This window comes from Alexandromys fortis, unplaced genomic scaffold, assembly GCF_014885135.2.
Source record: "Alexandromys fortis isolate MF-2015 unplaced genomic scaffold, M_Fortis_MF-2015_v1.1 scaffold_4, whole genome shotgun sequence".
Lineage (NCBI taxonomy): Eukaryota > Metazoa > Chordata > Mammalia > Rodentia > Cricetidae > Alexandromys > Alexandromys fortis.
Genome location: NW_026067944.1, coordinates 6,147,360 through 6,169,890, shown reverse-complemented (window position 1 = coordinate 6,169,890; position 22,531 = coordinate 6,147,360). Strand labels below are relative to the sequence as shown.

Genomic DNA, 22,531 nt, shown 5'->3' with positions numbered 1-22,531 from the left:
CTGAGTTTTCCATGACTTCCCCCTTTCCAACTGTTGCCCATATAAAATGATGAAGAGCACTCATTTGTAACTGAAATAGTATTTGTGAATTTTTTTTTGGATGACGATATATCAAGGAATAAAGTTTCACACTGAAAGAGACTTGTTCTCTAAAACCAAAGAAATCATATATATATATATATATATATATATATTATAAAAATAATTATAATGGAGCGAAATAAGAAAACTTTTCTAAAATAAAAACTTTTTGATTTTACTGTATTAAATATAACCAAGAAAGTACTCTTTATGCCCATTTTAAATATTAAACACTGAAGTTAATATTTATTCATTAAAGAACTTAGATTCCATTTATATCTATATATTTGGAGAGTATCAAATATTGGCTTTCACTTAGACTAAATAAGAATAGTATCTTAACCTAAAATGATTCCACCAGATGTGTAAAAGTGGGGCTGGAGAAATGGCATGTGTGTTAGAGCATTTGCTGTGCAAGTGTGAGGACCTGAGTTCAAATCCCAGAACCCACTTAAAAGTTGACATAGATGTCAAAAAAAAGTTGTCATAGATGTGTCTGTAATCCTATCACCCCTGCAGGAGAGATGGACAGTAGAGACTATGACTCCTTGGGAATCTGTGGGCCAGGCCTTCTGGTACTCACAGCAGATAAACAGCAGAGACCTGTCTAAAGTAAGATGGAGGATCACAAGCCACACTGAGATTTTCCCCTCCCCTCCATATGCATGTCCTGGCATGTATACACCAGCATTGACAACATGAACATGGGCACACATGTGCTCACACACACACTGACACATGCGAAGTACACACACACAGACACACACACACACATAAACACACGAGCATACATGAATAGGTACAGGTAAGAAAGCTACCCTTTAAGACCTAAATCAGAAAAACTAAAAACCAATTCAACAAAACCAACACAGCCCAAGCTAGGCTTCCGTGAATCCTGACAGGGATGGCGAGCATACCTCTGGTGTGCCTGTAAAACACTGGTCCGTAGGAAAACCATTTCTGGGACCTGCCTTAAAAATCGAAGGTCCGGGTTCACTCCCGTAGGCAGAGTCTGCAATACCATTAAATAAAATTAAGTCTGATTTCTAAAAATCCACCAAAAGAACTAATTATTCTGTGACAGCAAGAACAGACTATTTATTCTTAATATTAGTGTTAAGTCTTACTCAAACCAGGGGCTCAAAGCTGAGAGGCTTGGGTTCAATTTCGGGGTCTTTGATTTATCACCTGTTTACCCATGGGCAAGTAAGTCATTCTTTAATGTGTTATTGTTTATAAATGCACAGAACCATCTTGGGGAGGAAATGCGGCCACACACAGTCTGGACACAGCAGAGACATTCCGAAGGAACTCTTGTTCAGAGAATTTGCTCAATGTTGGCACCAGTGAAAAGATGAATTCTTCCTTGTACTGGTCTACAATCGGTCCCTCGTTTTATGTAGTAATTTAGTCTTTTTCTCATTCGCTTTCCTGTGTGTGTTCACATCGGTGTTGGTGCACATGCATGTGTGTCCACGGAGGTCAGAGGTCAACCCTGGGTGTTTTTTTTCCTCAGGAGCCATCCATATCCAGGGTCTTTTGCAGGACGGGGAGCTCACAATTGCTGCTCGGCCAGTGAGTCCCAGAGATCCTCCTGCCTCAGCTTCCTGGGTATGCTGTATTGCATCTGGGTGCTGAGATAAGCCAGCACACACTTTATTGACATAGCTACGTCCACAGCCCCTACTTTGGCTTTTTTTTTAGTTGGATCATCAGTCCTTTGGGAGTCACCGAACAAAGACAATAATTTCAAACTGTGTCTGGCCACTGACTGACTAGCTCTCTTAACCCAGAGGTCTAGGTGAGACAGTAAAAGTCTCCTGTTGGGAGAAGTCTGTTAAAGGACACTAGAAAGATGACAAATTCTCAGGTCTCTGAGGGCTATAAAGTCGCAATTTTTTATAAACTCTTGACTGGTCAAAATAGCGACTTAGAAACTCCTGGGAACACTATGTCAGGAACTACTGACCCCTACTAAGAGCGTTATCCAAAGCTCCGCTTTCTACGGGCATGCTGCAGCCCCATCCCCTCCTCCGAGGAAATACGGGGGGAGGGGAGGATATATACTATTTTCCTGGATTTCCCTCAGGAGATGGTTGGTGTCTTACTTGCCTTCATTAACATTTTATCAGGCAAGGGCACTAAAGTTTGGAACAACTGAGCGTCTGGTTGATGGCTTCAGTCAGTGGCTAAACCAAAACCAAATGAAGGGTCTTTGGAATTCCAGCCTTTCGCTGTTTCAGCCAACCAAAAGTTTTCATGGCACTTGGAAAATTTAAGTTAACTTTTCCTATTTGAAAATCTTTTTCTGCTATTCTAATGTTATGTTTTTTGTTTTTTTTTTTTTTTTTTTTTTTTTTTTTTTTTTTTAGAAGGACTACAAAGTACAACGTTGAGGACAGCAGTCTCTAGAGTCTTGACTCTGCACCTAAGTAGGCCAGCAACTCTGGTCAATGTACTGCTTTAGTTTGGGGCTTGGTTTAAGCTGTGAGAAAGGAATGATAGGATCTATTTCACACATACATATATATTCATACATATGTATATATTCACATACATTTACTATAAATATTGACTACATTTACCTAGTAATTTCTGTTTCTTAGAGACGGATGACACATCAGCAAGCTCGGGAACTTCTTAGGGATTTTTGTTTGTTTGTTTGTTTAGTTTTGAGGCAGTTTTAGTTGAGGCAGAGGCTGGCCTTGAATTCTCAAGTCTACCTTAGCCTTCTGAGTGTTGAGATTACAGAAACAAATTACAATGACTGGCTTTTTTTTAAAAACTTGTTTCGTGACACTTGCTTCTTACCCCCATCCTAGATGTTGGGTGAACTGTACATGCCTTAGTCTTCCCGTGCCTGATTTTTTTTTTTTTTTTTTGATTTTCGAGACAGGGTTTCTCCATAGCTTTTTGGTTCCTGTCCTGGAACTAGCTCTTGTAGACCAGGCTGGCCTCGAACTCACAGAGATCCGCCTGCCTCTGCCTCCCGAGTGCTGGGATTAAAGGCATGAGCCACCACCGCCCGGCTTGTGCCTGATATTTTCCAGGTACTGAAAACTACCTGCTGAATCTTTCAGTATATCCAGTGCATACCTGTGAGGTGGGCACATTTGTATACATGACACAAGGTAATTAACCCAGAAAATTCTGCAACTGTATAATCTTTTGCTACAGATTTAAATCAAAGAGAAATTGCAAAGAGAAAAGAAAGATGCTTAGTTTTCTTTCCTTAGACTTTTGTAGGGATAGCCCAGCCCCTTAGAGGGCGAGAATTAATCGGGTCTTTTAGATACATAGAGATTATATTTAGTGTAGATAGTATAATCTTCAGCCTCTTCGAAGAGCTGTAGAAAATGGCCTTTAATCTAACCTAGAATTCTGTGCCAACTAGACACAATTACTCCTGGCAACGCCACTCTACTCCCGAGAGAACATTGAGCACCAAAGACACTCCACTGGGAGCTTGTCTTCTTGGCAGAACTGGCCTTTGGGTTAAGAAAAGCCCATACCTCAACCACTGACAAAGATACAGAATATCCATAAGTGGATGAAACAGGATTGTCTTATCCTGCCAAGACAGGGTAGGATAGTTCTAAGAAAGTTCCTTGCCTTTAATAATGGTATGTCAGTTATGTTAGGCCTTAGCCAAAGTTGGTTGACTCAACATTGCAAACGAGACTTTGAGTGATTGCCCAGGTAGTCAGTTGTCTCTGTCATTTGTTGCACATTTTGGATATCTCTCGTTTGTTAAGTAATATTAATTCCCTTCTCAGATCTTTGACGGAGTTGAAGATTATATAATTGTAGTTACTCTCTACATTATTTAGGCTCTTTGAGATAGAATGTTTAGCAAAACTTTTGTTCTCAATATTGTTTGTTATATTTATTATTTGTTATTATTGTATATAGTTGTATTTGGTTTAGTTCTGTCTTATTTAGACAAAAGGGGGAGATGTAGGGATAGCCCAGCCCCTTAGAGGGTGTTTTGCCTCGGGCTAATGTTTACATATAAATCTGGCAAGCGTGAGTCCCTTTGCTCTCTTCTTTGTATCTCTTGCTCATTGCTGGATCCCTGGTGTTGTAAGCTATCCCTTCATTAAAATTTGTTGTTTCATATTAAGCTAGCCTGGTTATTACGCTGCTTACAGACTTTTTCCCCCCTTTGTTTTTTGAGACAGGGTTTCTCTGTAGCTTTGGAGCCTGTCCTGGAACTAGCTCTTATAGCCCAGGCTGGCCTTGAACTCACAGAGATCTGCCTGCCTCTGCCTCCCGAGTTCTGGGATTTAAAGACAGTGCCACCAACAGTCGGCTTAGACCTTCTTCTTAAACCAATTAACTTAACCAAAATACACCAATCATTTGCTCTCCTAGGATGTAGAATGCCGAGAAAGAAAATGTCATTAGGTGTGGCTCTGATGAAGTCACATTTCACAAGCGCATGGAAGAGCAATAGGCAGAGAGAGAAGTCAGAGTCACAAGTGAGAGGTGGAAGAGAAAGAACACCAGCCCAGAAATGGAGCCCGGCCTTCCCGTTTCACGGAGCAGCAGAAGACTCTTGCCATGTTCCTGAAGAGCCGGTGCCTGTCTGTTATAAACTCCCCTGCACTAGAACTTGGTTGAGGTGGTGTCTGCCCCATGCAACCATACCTTTGCTGAGATACTGTATTCGTAATGTGAAAAACAGACCACACATCAAATCTGCGATCCTAGAGAATTCTGCCAATAGAAATGCTATTATTCTCATTTTTTCCTATAGTAACTTCCTCTCAGGAATGGTTAAAGAGCGATACACATCTCCACTTTTCAAATAAGGGAAGTTAATGGCACAAAGAAGGAAATAAGATGTCCAAGGTCACTCTTAAGTTGGTAGGGGCAGAGCTGATGATAAGAGCATTTCAGCCTTCTTATTCCCGGGGGTCTGCACTAACCAAGAATCCAGCTGCTTCCCCTGATGGAATGAAAGGATGCCAATTACTCAAACTGTGTAGGAAACACTGACCAAAACAGGGGTTAATTGGACATTGGTTGTTTTAATTCCATAATCAGCTCTTTGCCTGCACTACCCTGGGAGGGAATAACATATCTTTTGCAGGAATGGGAAGGAGGCCAGCACTGGCCATCTGGCTCCACATGTCCTTTCCTGAAGTTAGCCCTGCAGCTGTGCGAAACTCAACGATGGTGAAGAACTTCTGACTTTAAATCGTTTTACTATTTCCCTTCTATCCCAATAAATGTAGTTCAAAATTTTCTATTAAATTTACTAGAACACTCCCCCAACCCTGTCAAAAAAGAAAAGAAAATCTTTGGGGAAAAAAAAAAATCACACATCACAGCGAAATTAAGCAGACCCAAAGTAGCTACACCGCGGATTTTGTACTTCCATTGGTGAGGATGTCTGCATGTGCCTGTCCACCACCAAAACCAACAACAAACGCGGTGAGACTAGACCTCTTTATAAGGCACCATTACCTGCATCTAGTAATTCTTATCCCGTGAAGTTTAAAAGTAGATAATTCTTTATTTTCATACGAGTTACACAATTTTAGTAACTTAAAGTTACTGCAAACACATGGATAGAAATACCATATTATGGACAAGCTTGCATGCATGTGGTGTGTGTGTGTGTGTGTGTGTGTGTGTGTGTGTGTGTGTGTGTGTGTGAGAGCAGGGTGGTGCTGGGAAAACTGAACTTGAAATTTTTTATATAAATTCTTACACACAAGGAGAACGATTAAGACTCCAGCCAGTAAATACTCAGATTTAGGCAAATCTTTTCACTGGAATCTAAGCATGTGGATCCTCCCATCAACCCACAGTACAGGAGACGTCAGAGAACTTAAGTATCCTACTTCCTTGCCCATTTCCCTTCTCTCACTTTCCAAGTCTACCTGAGACCAGAAGGACATCCATCAGGTGAGATTCAGTCATGTCTTTCAGAGCCACCAGCGGCAGTTCCAGTCCAGAATGAGGTAAGCATACATTTCTTCCTCCCCTTTATTCCTGCCTCCCTTCATTCCTGCTCTTACGTGGTTGACGTAATAAGGTTTTCCACCTTATTAATTCTCAGGGCTTAAACGCCTGGCATTCAGAACCCGAAAGGCTTCGAACCCGAAATGAAAAGCGGTTGAAGAACTACACTACAGCCTTAACACCTTCATTCTCAGTTTCCCAACAAAAAGGAACCTAAAAATAAAGAAATAGCCCTGGGAAATGCTGTACTGAGATGGGTTACTCGCCCCTAAAGGCCGAGCCATCTCTTCAGACCATGGGTTCCTCGTAAGCAATGCAATTATTAATGCTTAACTGTGAATGGGAGTGCGAATTTCGAAGCCTTAGTGTTATGTGTATGGTTTCTTAAGAGTCCATGTCAGGAAGCAAAAGTAAAAACCAGAGCAGAGGTGATGAGGCCTTAAAGAGACCATGGAATTCAAGCCGTGTGTGCAGGCAGATGTAAAATCCCAAGCTACTCTTGAGAAGACGGTGGGTGAATGTGAAGCTGCCACTGGCTTGCAAGGCCAGATGTTAAGATGTTGAGATAGACGGTGGGATAGATCATGATTTAACCGACTTGTACTATCACTGGACAAATATGGCCCTGTTTTGAATGGAAAACAGATATGACATCTAACAGCAAGCAGCCCTCACCCTATATCAAAGCTCATCAGTGAAGGGGAATGGGGAGAAGGGCTACTCTCGGCCAGGGAAGGCTGTCTGTACCTGGGCACTAGAAGCAGCTCGTTTCTTCTGCTTCTGTAAACTACCGGGCCTTTACGCATCTCCAACTCTTCCTAAACTTTGGAAGCTCCTAGTCGTAGATTACAGACCTTGCCCAAAGTGTTTAGACACTCGCTAAGCTACAGACAGGTGCATTAATTATTCCATGGTAGAATACTGTGGGAAAACAGAGGCAGAAGTTCTGCTGCTCGCGCTCTCTGGCCACACTGCACTAAATCACTTCCTTCATGCACCTTGCTTTTTGCTAACAGTACTCGGCTGAGGGGGTGAGACAGAAGCCTAGATCAGGCCACGTGGGCCGATTTTTTTAAAAACTCTTGCTACCAAAGACACTGAAGAAAAACAAAGCACATTATTTTCCTCCGTGTCCTTTGCTCAACTTGTTTAAAAGCAGAGGGCTCCAGAAGTTCCACTGGATGATTCCTCGGCAAGCTCCTGCCAGGGCTCTGACTATTTTACCTCCTTATATTGCAAAGGGCTAGCACAGCGGGATGTGAGCCCTGGCCTTTGCTGCTCTGCTCTGCCCTTTAGCACAGATGTTCCTTCCAGGCGCAAGCATGCACTTCCTACTCCAGATGGTATAAAACGCCTATTCAATCTTCCTTCGCTTCTAAAAAGGAAGCAGCCCTTCCGGGTAACACCGCAGACCTTTTGCAGTAAAGTTTTAATGATAATTATGATGGGTATTAAAAGGAAAACATTTACACATGATTCCAAGTTTGCTTCTAATGAAGAGACTAATACAGGGGGTCTGGAGAGATGGCTCAGTGGCCAAGGGCAAGTACTGCTCTTGCAGGGACACTGAATTTGATTCCCAGCTTTCACAGTAGGCAGTTTGCCACTGTTTCTACCTACAGGGGATCCCTAGCTAGAGGGGGCTCCATACTCTTGATTTCTGCAGCACGGGCACTCGTGTGCACACACCTACACCCATACACACACATACAAGCAATTACAAGTCGGAAAATGAATATTATTTTTGAAAGACATTGATACACTCTTGTATGGAAAGAGAGGAAAAAGAAAAGATACAAAGGGGCCACTCTCCCACTCAGTTTCCCCACAGCAGTCTTGAAGGCCATGTGTACAGGACAAAGGCTTACAAAGCACCCCATGGGTGAAGCCGAGAGATGACTGAAAATACTGTCCGCTTACATGTAACAGGTTAAGCAACCCCATCCAGGCCTTTCGTTCGAGGCCTCTTTTTCCCTTTTCCCCTTACCCTGAGCTATTTACTCGGAATAAGTCCTCACTGAATAAGTGCTCAGAATTCATCCTCATGAATACGTTACAAAACCTAAATAAACTCTTTTTGAAATAAACAAGAGACAAAGATATCATTTAAACAATCTACAAGTTTACTTTGTGTATGGTTTATATGAAAATGGATGGTGAACTATGAAATGATGAAAGCAGTCAGGTTTCTCCATTTTGTTTATAGGGAAGAACACCGAACTTCCACAACAACAAAAAACTTGACATTGTCTCATGTCTACCTGCAGAATGGGGTTGTGACAAAACAAGAAAGCTCATATGCGGAGAAAGACGACCCTCCAAAAACTATGTACACAGAGGAACAAAAGAAAAACTCAAAACAAAACAATTCATTCTGATGGAAACAAAACCCTATGGTGCACTAAAATTTGGTAATTATTTTCTAGTGTGATTATTTGATAGCATGAGCATTACAAAGTAGAACGTCTTGGAGTTTGTATTCAGAATAAAAGTGTCAAGTTGAGTTCTGCACATCTGCATGACAAATTGTGAGATGAAAACACAGAAATCTACGATATTGGTAATATCATATATGATATGATATGTGGATGAAGATTTATACATTGGTAAGAGTTTACTTCACATTGACTTTGAACTACATAATTGTAAAAGGCAAGCAGACAGATGGTGCAACAGAAACTTAGCACTGTTAACTGAGAAGAAAACAACAGTTTAACTTCCTTAAAATTCACTGTTGAAGTCAGGGAAAAGGGCTCACACAGTATTAGCACTTGGAGAGCTGAGGCAGGAGGATTGCCATGAGCTCTAGGGCAGCCTTGGCCACACAGTGAGCTCCAGCCTAAGTCACACACAAGTGAGACCTTCCTTGAGAAAAACAAAACAAAACAAAACAAAGAAAAAAACACCAGTAACATGAAGCAAATAGATGTGTAAGCCTTGGAGAGCTGAGGTGTACACAGCCCCAACAAATAAGTACGCGCTTTAGATCATAAGCGTGTGTTTATAAACTATTCTAATGTGAACCTAAGATTGCGGGAGGTTGGGAAGAGAGTTAACTTTGCAAATCTTGACTATGCCACGGCTATGACAAAAAGCTGGCTCTCAGGCTTGTGATCCGACCCAAGGCCGACACTCACACCTTCTTCACCTGACGACTGTGGTGCTGACTGGCTTTGTGCTGTGCCTGCGCATGTGTGTTTTACCACGCCTATTCCTGACTGGACCCCTGTAGCACATCCTACAAACTGTAGCCAGAGCTCGCTGTCACACACTCTATCCTGTCCCATGGTAGGCGGCTGACTGCATCTGGGCTAAAGTGAAATTCCTCTCTATCCCACTACTGAGAATCCAAGGCCTGACCGCCACGGTCAGCCTGAAGAGTAAGCTCACGTCATCCAGTCCCTCTCTCCAGCCAATGTCAGCATTGTAAAGAAGACCACGGATAGAATTTTAATTTTCCTAATGGAACTCTTTTAAATGCTGAAAGAGAGGTAAAATTAGCAAATATTGTTTTATTGAATCCAAAACATGTAAAAACCAATACAAATTCTCAAGCTTACTAGATTGTTTTAGCTGTATGTTGTGTCCTTCACCCGCACTGTGTTCCCCAATGGGAACAGCCACGCATGGCTTCCTGCCGTCACACAGGGCCGGCAGCTCTAGTCACACAGATTCCCCTGCATCTTTGACCGTGGATAGATAGTGCTTTCTCACCTCAGGCTTCAAAGTGTGCAGTTCCTTCCCAGAGAGCTCCTCTTGGTTCCTCTCATGACTGGCTCCACAGCCTGCTTCTCCTCGCCAACTTAAATGTCACTTCCTGAAACAAGCCTTTCCACAGCTAAGTCTCTACACCCAGTCCCTGGAAAACTGCTCAGGAGACCCTGTTTCCACAACTGAACAGTCTCTACACCCATTCCCAGACAATGTGCCCAGGAGACCCCGTTGTGCTGGGCCTTCTTCACAGTCTAAATTTTCTTCCCTCATTTTCTTTTTTTTTTTTTAAAAAAAAAACTACCATAGTCTTCCACCACTGCCAGACTTTCCTTGCTATAAGGAAATGGCTATTTTTATTCTGTTCTTTATAGGGCATCTGAGGCACATTTTATCAAGCAAATGCCTGTCTAGTCATGAAGTACGCACAAACACACGCATAGAATTCCGAGAAACAATGGGTACGGATTCCCTGCAGGGGGTAAAAAGGAAAAGCCCTCCACAACTATTCAAACCGCCCTGTAAACACGAAGGTGTTTTATACTATATAAGTGAAATGGTTGTTCTTATGCCCCACAGAATTAACAATTCCTTCTTTTCCAATCAGAAGACTGTATGAAAAAACAGGAAAACTCACATCACATTAGGTAGGCCTAACATCCCATGCTCGTGCCTGCTGGAGGGGCCACCCGACTGCTAATCAATTGGACAGCCACTCTCGAAAGTCACGCTGCCCCCATATTTAAAAAAAAATGATAATTTTAAAAACTACTCAAAATTCTTTAATTGCTCAGAAATTTCTGCGATTAAAGGAAAAATAAACAAGACGCCCAGAGTCTGTTAACTGAGCATTTACCTAAAGAAAGCAAAAGCAGCGACCTGAGCGAAACAGTCTCTTCCCACTCTGACCGCTCATTTTTCCAGAACATTAGTGTAGTTTTGACTGAGACCACATAATTCCCTGACATATGGAAATCTGCTCGCCAAAAATTATGTCCAGACTTGATATGTAGCTTAAGAAAAACAATACAAATAAGAATTATGTAACTGACAGAGACAAAATACGTGCGCTGGAGAAATTTATATTATTATTGAAGCCACAAGCTTTATTGTAGGTTAAGTAGAAGCAAAAGTTAATAGGTAAAAATTAGTAAAAAAAAACAAAAAAAACAAAAAAAAAACCCAGTGTGAGTGAAAGGGAGAAACTGTAGCTAGCAACCACTCTGAAGTCCAGCACAGCTCCTGGAGGCATGACAATAGAGTGTCCTGACCAAACCCTCTGCAATGAGTGCAAAAAAAGTGCCATCAGCAAACCTCAGTGGAGGCACGTCTGTCTAAAAGGGAAATGTGACTGCAAAGTCACCAACTCATACGTGATGCTCCATGGCTCTTCTATGTCTCTGCAGCTAATCCTTGTGGTAACATTAGGAGAGTGGCTGAAACAGCCCATGCTGCAGAGGAGATTATTTGCTGGGACACTTTGCCCAGCTGTTGAACTCAAGGACCCCGCCTGGAGGTTTCTTTCCCGTAACTGGATGGACTGGAAACAGTTAAACCGCCAACTCGAGGACGCGTAAGCTAAAAGCCTTATCTGTGTTCATGTGACAGACCAAGTCCCTAACCAGGGGTCCAGCACACACTGGTTTCCTCATTGCCTCCACGCTTAGTTGGTTTGGCTTCCTACGAGAATCTCTAATTCTTTGTTCATTTTTCCCCTGCAAGTAAAACTTTGCCATTGAACCTAAGTGGATGGGACCGACACGCCCATGGTGAAATCAAGTCTTGTCAGCTGCGCAAACTATGACTTCTTTTGTGGACCTCCTTGGATTCTTATCTGGAGGGACAGACTGGTAGACACCCACTCCACCCCAGAAGTCTAACCTCTCTATGAGATTACGGCCAGCCCGTTTCACGGCCTTGGCAGCTCAGTATTTAATTGGCCTTGAAAGCCTCCTTGTCCATCCAGCAAGTGTTACCCCTCTCAGCCCAGGTTGACTACACTCCTAAGAAGACACCGCCCTAACACAAATCAAGAGACTACACTATTTATGAATGGACTATCCAGAAATTTATTACAGATCGCCATAAAATCTTCTTTAAAACTTTTGTTTTTCTTGGTGATACACAATATTGTCACCTATCCTTGGCAGAAAAGTAATTCTGGTTTTATACCCTTAGGCAGCAATCCGTAATAGTAAATGATATATATGCACATAAAACACACACACACAAATGCAAACACGCATATGTTCATGCATGGCATCATTTTACTTCAGTTTATATTCTATTTAGTCATAAACTCGTTTAATTGTGGCTAAAGGTGTAAAACTTGAGTAACATGAATATGTCAGTGAAATCAATAAACAGTGGCAATCCTATGACAGAACGGCAGCTTCAAGAAGCTAGAGGACACATGAGTCAGGCCCAGTCTGGATGCTGAGCAAAGCAGCAACCTACAGGAGTCCGGTGCTCTCAAGACTACGTTAACTCTGACGTTTACTCTGCCAGCTTCTCTGTTTATTATTTCTATAATAAGAAACAAGAAAATACAAAAAGCAAACTTCACTTCTGGTGCAGGACAATTGTCTATATTCTGTCAATTATGTTTTAAATAAACGCTGACTGGCCAGTAGCCAGGCAGGAAGTACAGGCGAGACAACCAGACAAAAAGTAGAGGCAGGTCAATGACAGCAGGGGAATTCTGGGAAGGAGGAAGCCCATTCCTCCCCAATCCTGTCCCAACCACGGAAGAAGGAGGATGTGATTGCCCCTCTGAAAAAAGTACCGAGCCATGTGGCTAACATAGATAAGAATAATGGGTTAATATAAGTTATAAGAGTTAATAAGAAGCCTGAGCTAATGGGCCAATTAGTTTATCATTAATATAGATCTCTGTGTGATTTCTTTGGGGCTAAACAGCTGTGGGACCTGGTGGGAGGACAGAAACCAGGCAGGACAGAAACCCTAACAACACACTTTGGTATTTGTATTTTTCCTTGGTTCTGGTGTTTAAGGAGCACTGGTCCAGGCCCACATAAAAGTTAAATGCCAAATAACAAAGAAGTTTATTTATTAAGTAGGTTTAGGAACGTGTCACACACATGATGTCCTCATGAATAATTTTCACTTTATGGCTTCAATTAATCGTCATAACTTCCTTCCTGAATTACTTAGACCTTGTGGACTAAAACTGGCATAGAGTTTCCCTGAACTGTTAAAACAACTAACTGATCTTAGTTAAGACACCTAAGTTCACAAACGAAACGACAGGAAAGTCATAACTTTAGAAAAAAAGCCTTAAAAACATTCAATATCACAGTATGTCAGCACATGAGCAGGAACAAAGCAAGCGACCACTGTGGTAAAGGGCTCCAGGGATATAATCGCAGAGGACCACCGTGAGGCTCAGTCAGACATCTCAACGACTAAAGCCAAAGAAGCTGAAGACTCGGTATCATGGCTCATTCAGAAAAACTGAACTTCTGTTTCTTCAATCCCTACAGTACTTTCAGAAGCAAAACCGACATGGAAAGTTCATTTCTCTAGGCTCAGTACAAACCAACGATGGAAACAGACGAGGGAAAGGAAGTGTGTGGCAGGAGGGGTCTCTATCTGCAGTTGTTCAGAAACAATTTACTGAACAGCTAGTATGTGCCAGGCAACACGTAAGCACCACGGACACTCTGAAAAACAAAACAGCCTTGGTCCTTGGTCTTTGATAAGAAACAAGAAAATATAAAAGTCCAACCTCTCTTTGGTAATTGTAGTCTTCCCTCCCTGTTTTCCTTGGTTAGTTATTATGGTGTCTTTGTACATATATGCATAATTGTACATGTGTGTACATATATGCATGCCTAATTTTTGCTTCAAAAGTGTGAAAGACTAACAACTTATAAGGAGATGTTTTGGGAATTCTGTTTAATAACCCTGGGCTTTTAGAGGAAGCATCTTCCAGCCAATGTATGATGCCAACCCTCTAGCATTTTCAAGTTATATGTTTTTTAAATTGGCTTATAACAGAGCAGTTTCCATGAGGATGCCATTCAACCTTTTGGTGACCCTCCCTCCTTGCCCCACTACTTCCATCCTTTGTTTGTCGTTGTGTTCCTAAGGTGAGTCCACCAGGGCCCCAGTGAACAGTGATAAACCCATCGTCACACAGTGGCCCCTAACACAGCCTGGGTCACAAAACAGAAAGACAAAGGGAGTGGGAGTGGGAAGGTGAGGGTCAACAGGAATGGAAGGAGATTGAGAGCGTGGGCAGGAAGGGTAACAGGAACACACTAAATACCTGTGTGAAGCTGGCAAAGAACAAAGTCAATACGAGGTAAAATAATAAATAAATAAATAAATAAATAAATAAATAAATAGATAAAAAGACTTAAAACTTTCTAAAAAAAAATCAAAATTTTAAAAGTACCTAAAATTTTTAAAGCTAAAACCAGAAAAGACTTTAACAACTTTTTTTTTTTATGATGGAAAATAAAATATTCTTGTTCTTACTTCTGTGCTTATGTCTTCTCTATCTTTTCTGATAGTTGGAAATCCACAAACTAGTTGCACTAAAATACAGCACTAAGACAACTAATGGCTATATTTGATTAAAAATATCCTTAATAATGCTAATTTTGCGGTGTAATATAAAAGGATTTTTTAAAAAAACATATCATTTCCTCACCAGACATCAAGACCTGAAGTATCAAACTTTTATCACTGTTTTATGTCAGAATTTGTATATTTGTTTTTGAGGTTAGCAAATGTGTGAAATGCTGTTGTACCTCCCCTCCCCCATTGTGCTTAAAACTACATAGGTTGGGGGGGGGCATAATTAGATCACTGCCCATGGCCTGGACAGGTCCATCTGTAGCTGGAAGTCTTTATAAGGCTTCAAAGTTAGTAAGCACAGGACAATCATGTGTTCATTTACATTAAAGCGAAACCTAATGTAAGCATGCAAAGCAGTAACTCATTTCAACAATCTAAGAGTAAATAATGAAGCAACTTTAGTTCATCATTGTATTAGCAGATGCATTCTGCTCTGAGATTGAGTGCCTGGGCTGTATTCAGCAGCCTGAGTCATGGGCAAAGGAGGCAGAGGACAACCACAGTTCACATGTGGCAAGAGCCTGGGGACAAGAGGGATGGCTCGCTTCTTTTCCCTCACAAGACAGATGTACACACTGCCAGACAGGCAGTGACCACGTTTCCTGAGCGCCTCGGAATAGCAAGGGACCCAACTCTAACTGCAGAAATGCGAACCGTACTTAAACATAGTACAACATCCATCAGTTCATATAGACAACCCCAAACTGCCCACTACAAGTCCCAATCTGAAAAGAATTCAGTGTTTTGGTTTGTTTGTGTTTAAAGCGATCAGAAAGAACACCACGTAATTTCTTTTCCTACCACAGATATCTAAGAATATAATGTTTATACAGAACCATCAAAAGAATAAACTAAATATCACATTCCTTAATGCAATTTAAGACAACATAGCAGCTGTTTCTCTTCTCTTTAAAATGAAATATCTTACTACTTCTCTGCTCTCCACTGGACCTTTAAGAATATGATGTACTGAAAATAATTTCCTAAGCTAATTACATACACAACAATTTCCACGACCCCTCCTACTTCACAGCTAAAATCCCACAGAGTTGGCGCGAATCGCGTCTTTGCCTGACACATTTCGAGCAAGGAAACACATTAGTGCCTCAAGATTTTCCAGGGTTTCGTTATCAATCAGCTTACGTTCCTAGTGGCTGCCTTTTAGCCAAATTATCTTACTCGAATGAACTCATGGCTGAAGTGAACCAAGCTGTAGCCTACTCCTCCTATACACGCTCATTCATTTCTTTCTCTTTTTTCCTTTCCTTAGACTTATAGCACGTGCCAGAGAAAGAGCGCATGTTAAATATTCCTGGAGTGTCACAATATGTCGTACAATCAAACAGATCACAGCCCTACCTTTCTCTCACAGCAGTGGTGCCAAGCACAGGTACACCGGAGCAATCAATTTGTTCTGCAGACAGTAAGGCTTTCGTAGAATACTAATGCAGAACCTCTTTTCTTTCTCCTTTGCCTTGGCTCCCCAATGCCCGGGTCCCGACCAATACAAGGAGGAGGGCGGTATGTCTTCTGCTGAGAACACCACAACTACTAATCAAGTGAACATGTACAAGGGCACAGGATTAAACCTCCACCAAGCCCGAGTCAGGGTTTGAGAACAGCGCAGCACATGCACAGTGCGGGCAAAATCACCACACACACACACACACACACACACCACACACACCATGAAAACACAGATGTGTCTACTTCTGTGAAACAATTCATCGTATTTTATCATTCCTCAGTTTTTAATCTCAGGGGGATAAAATTTGCCACTGTTCAACGGAGGAGGACTTCTATCTAACAGCATCCAAAAACAATTGTTTTTCCACTGAAGGGAACCATGATCTGTTGTGTTAAAATACTGTTTTTAAAAATGAGACATCATCACACACTGTGCTACCCACTACATAACTCACACACAGAATTTTCAAGTATGATGAAAGGGTTAACAGATTCAGCAATGGATTCCTCTGATTTTACACTGAAAATGGAATAGCTCAAACCTACTTCAAAAAAAAAAGTATGTGCCTTAATAATAACAGTGAAAAATAATCCATTTATCTTGAAGCTATTACACTAAGAATAAGTCCATGCTATTTAAAAATTATTCTCAGGTCTCAGGAAAGGTTTAAAGAGTATCTGTAACACCGGATAATTTGAAGGCACGGGAGTGTATCTGATATCTTAAATCTAGAGTTTTAAGGTTCTTCGTAATTAGGCATTTTCATTTGGCTTATTTTTCTTTTATTCAGCACACAAAAGGCACGCCAGTCATTGGGTAGGGCGATGACAGAAGTTGTTAAATACTTTTCTAACAACACACATTACCTGATTTTCATTTGTCTGCCTTACCGTCTGAATACCTTGAAAAGTCCTGGTATTCAAAGGGCTGCAAACTAAGCTATAATTAAGAAGAGAATAGAAAGCTCCATACAACTGAACAAACTTCATTAGGAAGCTTCCTCAACCAAGTCTATTTTCATATAAACAAATGCTCCACCACTGTTAAAATACTGCCTATCTTATTCTGCAAGCTCCCTTTATTTACTATGCATTCTTCCCTTTTCTTAAAAAAAAAATCAGCAGCAACAACTAAGAAATACTAGGGAATTCAGTAAAGTATTGCAGTAATGCTTAATCAATACGGATACCTTTGTCCTTGACATGCTGACCAAGTCATCAGGCTACTGTCATGTGATATCATGTCATTTCTCCACCTGGCTCCTGACCTTGTCCTCTAAATGACCTAAAGCTTCCCTCAAGTAGCAGGAGGCCCCTCCCCGCTGTCTCAGCAAGGTCGAATGGGTCAGCTTGTCCTCATCTATAATCCACCTCCATTTGTCAGCAGGGAGGCTGGAGGAGGCAGGCTTGCTACAAGGGGAGAATGCCCAATTAGGCAGCTGTCACACAAAGCATAGGCTGCAAAATTATCCCCTGTCAAAAGAAAGAGCAGCTGCGGGTGCCAATTAGAGCAACCTTTCAACCCTTTAGGTACTGGAAACTCCACAGAAGTAAATGAAGAACAATTAGTGATAACAAATCGATGAATTAGGACAGTAAATTAGAAATGACTAGCAGGTGATCATGGGTCATACATGACATTTAGGGCATACCAGACTCCAGGCAAGGGCAGAAGTCAGAGAATCACAGCACCGCGTCCTTGCAGAGAGATTCCCTTCCAATATGTCTTTTGGCAAACCTGAAATCCTTTAAGATATCCATCCACACCTAAAAATGCATGTCTTGATATGTGGATCCTGTTTCTTTTCATGGACTCAAACACATGTTTCTTGACAGGAAGAAAATCCTTCAGAAGAACAGGTCTAATGAATTCTATCTAGATAGTCCTATAACATGCTAGCCACTCAAACGTAAACATCTTAGTATGGGCCACAAATATCAAAAATATCTGTTAAAACAGTCAAGCTGAACATACTATACATCATTATAAACTACTTGGCTAGACTCCACTTCAGTCCTATTTGCAGAAAAACATCAACCTGAGGGAGCAATGGGGTCTGAGTTCTGAGGAAACTATTCTGCTAATATCATAAAACTAATATCAAATGTAATTTTTATATAGGGAAATAACTATTGTTAATTGTATATGTACATATATATATGTATATATATATACATAAAACCTATAAAGATAACAATAAAATTACTGTCTTTCATTATTAGGCCGCAATACTACAGCAGTGTCATGAGAAGTCTCAAGTAGAACAAACCACCTCTGCTGGACTCTACCAGGCTGGCTACTGGTTAGTTTGCACAGCCCACAACAGAAGGGGAGTCATGCAGAGCACCAACCCGCTGTGAAAAGGGAATCCAATAAGGCTGCTGCGGATTAACGGACGTGGTATCAGCAGCCTTCAAATGTCAACTGCGGTCAGAAACAAATTTTGTAAAGTTCATTTTAAATGCATTTCAATTCCTTGAAACTTGAGAAACCTGAAGGATAGAGACTGGTGATTTTAAAGAAACGGGCTAAAATGCTCTGGAAGCCACCTCCGTCAGAAATGGGTGAAGTCAGGAGGAGAAAGGAAGGTGACCCAGCCGTCCTATACTCACCTCCCTCCAGCACAGCACAAATAAATCACAGCTGCCAGAGGGAAGAGTTCTTCCTCTGGCCATTTGATAAAATTTCCAGAACGTAGGTGTCCTGGAGAGAAAACGCAATTCAAAGTTTGTCTCGGGATTAAGATTAGATTGACAAATTATGTTCTGCCTCAAAAATAAAATAAAATAGGCATTTACACAAATTTTCTTAATTTTAGAATGCAACCCTGCAATGTCAGACAAGAAGCTAGCAAAGAAACAGCAAGCAGACAGGAAGGAAAGAGTTAATGCCTTCAGAATTCAGTTTCCATCATACTTGGGTGACTATCTCTTTAAATAATTTAAATCCTCTCCATCAACTACAAAGCTGTTTTGAAACCATTTAGCTTTGTTCTTTACATGTGTTCTAATTAAGAAATGACCTTGTCATCACACACACCAGAAATCCGGGATTATTTCCTACAGCAAGAAAAATTCATAAAGCACCCCAAAAAAGAAAGACTGAAGAGAGGGGAACAGGCTTCTTTCCCAGTTCCTCACTAAGGAAGTTTTTGGTTGGCTGAATGCTGGAGCAGTTTCACAGCACAATTTTTTTGTTGTTGTTGCTGAATGTCACAGGGCGGGTTAGCGTGACCTTGAGCGGCAGCAGCAACCCAGCAAGGGTCGAGATGCCTGCAGGCGCCCTTGTACTGGATTTGCAAGACAAAAACCTTCAAACTGGCTGAAGGACGTCTTAAATCTCTTCAAAGGTTTCCCGAACTAATCTGGGCTGCTCTTAGCAGGATCAGTGCCAGTGTGAGAAGCAAAATTAAAAACAAGGTCTTTGACAGGAGGTAGTCTCCCCTTAACCCTTCCAGAGCAGGACAGAACAAATCACAGGCATTCTGGAGGGATGGCTCACCTGGAAGCACTCTTTCCTAACAAATTATGTAAGCGAGAAAACACAAACAGGATGGGGCAACTATTAGCCCTCAAAAATAAACAGTCCTTCCATTCTGCTTACAATGAATTCAAGTTGAATATTTTTTAGTGACTATACATTACTGCCAGAGAGATAAACTTAACCTACAGTTAAATCTTTTAGATTTGTAAGGCAATGGCAGCCTAAGTCTATGGAAATCATTCCACTGACATTAATCTAGCAGTTTTAGGTTGTGAAGCATAAGCTTTGGGCTGGTTAAACCACAGCCGTCAGGCAACTGCACATACCTCGCTACAATGTCAATCAAACAGTATCATGTATCCTGCTTAGGACCATGAGCATACTGAGAGGGAACATGAGAAAACGCGGTAATGCCTAGTCATCTTTCTTGTAAGAGGCAAACATGCCATTTTTGTCACTGTTCTTAGAATCTCCAGGCACAGGCCAAAAGAGAAGATAGTGGCAATTTAGGCTCACCATGGCCGAACATGTCTCCCCCAAATTTATGAGTTAGAAACTGCATCCTCAATTTCATTCACTAATGGGGCTAAGCAGGTGGCGCCTTCCCTGCCGAAGGAATTAGGATTAAAGGATGTCATGAAGGTGAGACCCCTATAAAGGAAGAAGTAAGCATTTAGCTGGTGGGATTTTTCTCTCCCCACATGAAGTCCTCTGTGCTATGTTACATGCCCCAAGAAGCCATCACCAGAAGCCAAACAAACGTCACAGAATGCTCTCAGACTGTTCGAGCAGTACACAGGACCCCGAGAAACACTTTCGTTCCCCTTTCCCTTACTCAGCCTTGGCTATTTTGCTAAAGCCAACAGAAAACAGACAAAAAAGAGGCCGGTGTCTGGTCTTCCCCAGGCAAGGCCTTCATAGTTTATTGAGTAGCGATAGCAGGCAAGTTGTCAAATCATCATTCAAAAACTGAAACAAAAGATTGTTCAAAATAATCCTCGCACTCAGGATGCAGTTGAGAGGAATCAACCGGGCACTGCTGTTTCTGGACCGGGAGATGCTCAGCAGCAGGTTACGGCGCTTGTTGCACAAGCGAGGCTACTTGAGTGTGATGCCTGGAACGTAAATGAAGGTAGAGAGAGAGAACAGAGTTGCTCCCTGCTCTGCACATGTGCACATCCGCACAATGAACAAAAAAGAGTAGTTAGCGTGAGGCTTGGAATTTATGTCAGCCCAAGAGGTTGTAAATTATTCCCTTCCGAAAAACAGAATAAGTAAGTTCAAGATTCTGCTAGATTATCAGTCGCACTTTCACCCACTTGAACTCAGGCATGTGGCTGCCAAAAATACAGGGCAAGGGTTGCAATACCTGGTGAACATATACCAAGACTGTGCATTGCACATACAAACCCTTTCTTTGTTCTCAGCACCAAAAGTCGGGGATCATACACTACTAAGCATTAGGATGGAAACATATAACAGGTGCACTGAACATAACGGGTAGGGATAACCTGGGTTTTATTCCCTGTGTGTATGCAGATGGTGGCGCACGGCGGCTAAAGATAGGAGTATGCATGCGCTAACCCACCAGAAGAGAACAGCAACTATTCTGGGCCACAGAAGTGTACTTGAAGGCAGAGCAGAGGAGGTGGAACAGGAAGGGGTGACTATCTCTTGTGTCTAGAGATTAGGCTAACAATGCTATGAGGACCAAGGCCTTTTGAGTCAAGGCTGTGCCAAGGATCTTAGACCTTTATCTGGTGGGAATGGAAGATCTAGAGGAAATGATATGATTAAATGATATTTAGAAAACAAAACAAGAAAACAAAAGAAGCTGTAGGATTGTAGCTGGTTTAGAGAGAAGATAGGGTAGACCAGTTGGTTCAGAGAAGAAATCACAGTCAAGTTAAAGCTGTGGGCAGCAAAGTCAAAATCATCCCAGAAAATAATGCAATCGGGATTGAAGATTTAAGACACAATTTGTTTCACAAACGTGCTACAAAATAGATGTTCCTGAATGGTAAAAGAGGAAAACAAAATAACTACTAGATTTCTAGCATAGGTGTGTAAAAATACTGGGCTGAGAAGATCTACATGAAATTTCAAGGAAAAACCCAAAAACTTTGGTGGAAGAACTTAAAATATTAACTGGGTGTAATTCAAATACAGTCTTTATTACTAGGCAAAGGCTTTGCTTATTATAAAAACAGTATATACCATTTTATGTGAATGTGAAGGCATATTTCTGCTTTTCTTTCTGTTTGTTTTGTTTATCTGAGCAAGGGTCTCACAACCTACACAGTCTGGGGTGATCTTGAACTCACCTTTCTACAGATGAAGACTGAAGAACCACGATTCTAGGAATGTGCCCCCCGCACCCAGCTCAAAGGCATATTCCTTTGGCTATTTGGCTATGAGTGAGCAAGTGGAGTAGAGGTCTGGCTTCAATTATTACACAGTTGCTGAAGCTAAGAGTTTCATACAACACTAGCGAGGGAAAAAACCTACCTGGTAAACATTTACTGAGAGCCTACTATGTTTAGAAGAAAAAATTAGGAGATTAAGACTCCCAATATTCTGCGGAGTTTGTGTTGTGCCTTAAGATTATTGCTGGCAATCATCTTAAATCCCCAGCTCCCGCCGTGACATCACCATACAATAAGAGGCTATGTGCTGTTAGTAAATCAAGAGTCTGATGAGTCGTCATTTGGGGATTACCATTTAGCTGCAAGGTCCACGCTTGCATTCCCAGAACTCTCAGGAAGACCCAGTACTCAGAGAATTGAAGAGTCGTTAAATCCTCTAGAGACTGACTGTCCTGCTAAGACCTCAGAAAGAATTTAACAGAGTATCAGCCAAGGTAAGAGAGCAGGGAGTGAAGAAAAAAAAAAGCAGGAGTCACTAGGGCCAAGGAAGTATCTGCCAGAGAGCAAAAGGAGAGCCAGCATCTGGGGTCAGGCTGAGGCAAGAGGAAGGGAAGGACACGCAGAGGAGAAGAGGAAGAAAGACTTAAGGGGAGCCTATCACTGTCCCCAAAGAAGGCAGACTTCATCGTAAAACTTCACTAATGGCCGAACTTCCCACAATCTCTCGAATGGGAAGAATTTGCACAGGAGGACATGGAGTCTCACCAGTCATAAAAAGGGACAGCTCTTGAAAGCCAGGGTCACTGACAGTGCATGACTAGGAATGACCTTATGAGTGTCCACA

The 22,531-nt window shown here is 41.7% G+C and overlaps 1 protein-coding gene across 7 annotated transcripts in view; it reads right to left on the bottom strand.

Moving 5' to 3' along the window:
* The window catches only part of Nrip1 (nuclear receptor interacting protein 1), an 84,169-nt gene that overhangs the window by 13,938 nt on the left and 47,700 nt on the right, over positions 1–22,531 (bottom strand). The window contains exon 4 of one of the 7 annotated variants that reach the window (XM_050148782.1): positions 999–1,093. The exons of 5 other annotated variants lie outside the window; for them this stretch is intronic. The gene's annotated coding sequence lies outside the window, so the exon portion shown is untranslated. Of the gene's footprint in view, positions 1–998; positions 1,094–9,768; positions 10,046–22,531 lie in introns of those variants that run through there. One more of the 7 variants, XM_050148787.1, reaches the window with a different exon arrangement.